Below are 2502 nucleotides of genomic sequence, written 5' to 3' on the forward strand. Positions count from 1 at the left end.
CATTCTTAATCTGTAGTGGTTTTTAGCTTTCTTTTTTCTTTCCAGACTGTGTGAATGATGCAGTTTCACTTCTGGGTGTTAGGATTCTCTTTCACACTGGTTTGTCATGACCTTAAAGTATTTTAAGCTTCTCTTTGCGTTAATTTTTTTTTTTTTTTTTAATACCCCAGTGAGCTAGAGATTTGTTTTACCAAGTGAGTTTAAATCACCAGCAGCCGGAGTTGTCCATGAGCGTTGTCAGACTTGACCAGATGTAAAAACCTGCCAGTGGGCTTTTTCTTTTCTTCAACTTGGTAGGTTTTGGGGTCCAGACTCGAAGGCTAGTTACGCTTCTGCATCAGCCTTTAGGTTGTTAAGAGTTGCCAAAGATGGCATACAATACCAGGGATGGAGAGTTGTTTGTTACCATGATCAGAATGGTCTTAGTTTATAGTTGCCATCCTAGCAACTCTCCCTGGAGATAACTGACAAGTCCTAAGAGTCGTTCAGAGCTGCAGCCACCCACAAAAACCACATGCATGGCATTTTACTCAAAACTTTAACCACTGCTTTGTGATGCAAAACTGGTGGAATTTTGGGTACTTTCTGTAAAATCGAAATCTTTACGGGGTTTTTCCAGCATTCTAGTTGATTGTTAACAAATGATCACTGTAATGAAGACGAGAGAGCAGAGTTGGCTAATCAACACCGACTTCTGTGGTAGGTAGGATAGGATGCCAGTCTGTATGGAATCTTTCAACATGGAGAAAGCCACGTTGACTGAGAGAACAGATTCTCCTTTTGAAAAATGCAATTAAATAAGAGATCTTTATATGAGATTTTAGTTGTAAAAGAGATTTTAGGAGCTTCTTATCTTCGCCACAAAGTTTTCAGTCTTGACAAAGTAATCATATTCAGGAGTTTCTAACTTGTAGATCCTCTCATGAAAGAGATTTGAAAAAAAGAAATCCATTTGTATTGTAGGACAAAATACAGTTCTGCATAAGAACTTTCTGTAAAGTGAGAACTGTTATGGGAAACTGATTACGGATAAGATACTGTAGCCCGTTTCTGGAATGGGGATAGCAGGTGGAAGAGCTCTCTCCTGTTTAGCTGAGTCAGGAGTGCTTTGTTTATTCTGGAGCTAAGCCCTTGGGCAAGTCTCTTTACCACTGTAAGGCTCAGTTTCTTACCTTTAAAATGAAAGCTCCACTCCCATTCTATGGTTTGGTAGATAAGAACATGTTGTCTCAAGAGCCTTCAGTAGGAGTCCTTTGTTATTATATCCTGTCTTGTGTAAAGGTGACTTTTACTGTCATGTAAATTAAGCCTTCTATCAAGCACATTTTGTTTTTTAAAATCTGTGAAAACATTACTTTAGCAAAACTCAACTCTACTGGTGTAAGTATGTAGTTGTGATCCTTTTGTATTTAATAGTATTGAGGGACTAAATTTCCTTCTATGTAGCCCAGAAGTCAGACTAATGGTCTCATGATTAGCCTTAGAATAACTATCAGAAACTTTCAGGCTGTTTCTCACTAGCGCATTATCCCAATCAACCGTAGGAGGAGGATACAGAAATCTATAATTGAGTTTTTTTTTAATTAATGAATTTATTTATTATTTATTTTTGGTTGCATTGGGTCTTTGTTGCTGCGCGCGGGCTTTCTCTAGTTGCGGTGAGCGGGGGCTACTCTTCGTTGTGGTGCGCGGGCTTCTCATGGCGGTGGCTTCTCTCGTTTCGGAGCACAGGCTCTAGGTGCGCAGGCTTCAGTAGTTGTGGCACGTGGGCTCAGTAGTTACGGCTCGCGGGCTCTAGAGCGCAGGCTCAGTACTTGTGGCACAAGGGCTTAGTTACTCCACGGTGTGTGGCATCTTCCCGGACCAGGGCTCGAACCCCTGTCCCCTGCATTGGCAGTCAGGTTCTTAACCACTGTGCCACCAGGGAAGCCCTATTACTGAGTTTTTAACGTGATGATTCCTTAGTTTACTGTGAAGATCGTGGTAATTTCTCACTAGCACTTAAGTAAAGCTTTGTTTAGTTTGCTACTGCAAAGACTGAGTTGCTGGTTAGCTTCCACAAATAAGGTATGCTTGCTTTGTAATTTATGTTAGGAAATGTTTAAACAGGGTGAAAGAGCAGTTTTTACAGGAGCAAAATCAAGCAAATCCATTTTCAGAAAGTAGAACCAAATAAAACTTAACTGACTGAAGAACAACCAGTAATGAGCTTGGGAACAGGTAGATTGAATCAAATTTTTAAAAAACAAAGTGAAAAGCGTATTTTGTGTGCGTGTTTGAGGAGTCAGGGCGCACAGCTCTAAGAGTGTTTGCGGGGGCTTCCCTGGTGGCGCAGTGGTTGAGAGTCCGCCTGCCGATGCAGGGGACGCGGGCTCGTGCCCCGGTCAGGGAGGATCCCACATGCCGCGGAGCGGCTGGGCCCGTGAGCCATGGCCGCTGAGCCTGTGCGTCCGGAGCCTGTGCTCCGCAACGGGAGAGGCCGCAGCAGTGAGAGGCCCGCGT

Source organism: Lipotes vexillifer, unplaced genomic scaffold (assembly GCF_000442215.2).
Source record: "Lipotes vexillifer unplaced genomic scaffold, Lipotes_vexillifer_v1.1 scaffold1105, whole genome shotgun sequence".
Classification (NCBI taxonomy): Eukaryota; Metazoa; Chordata; class Mammalia; order Artiodactyla; family Lipotidae; genus Lipotes; species Lipotes vexillifer.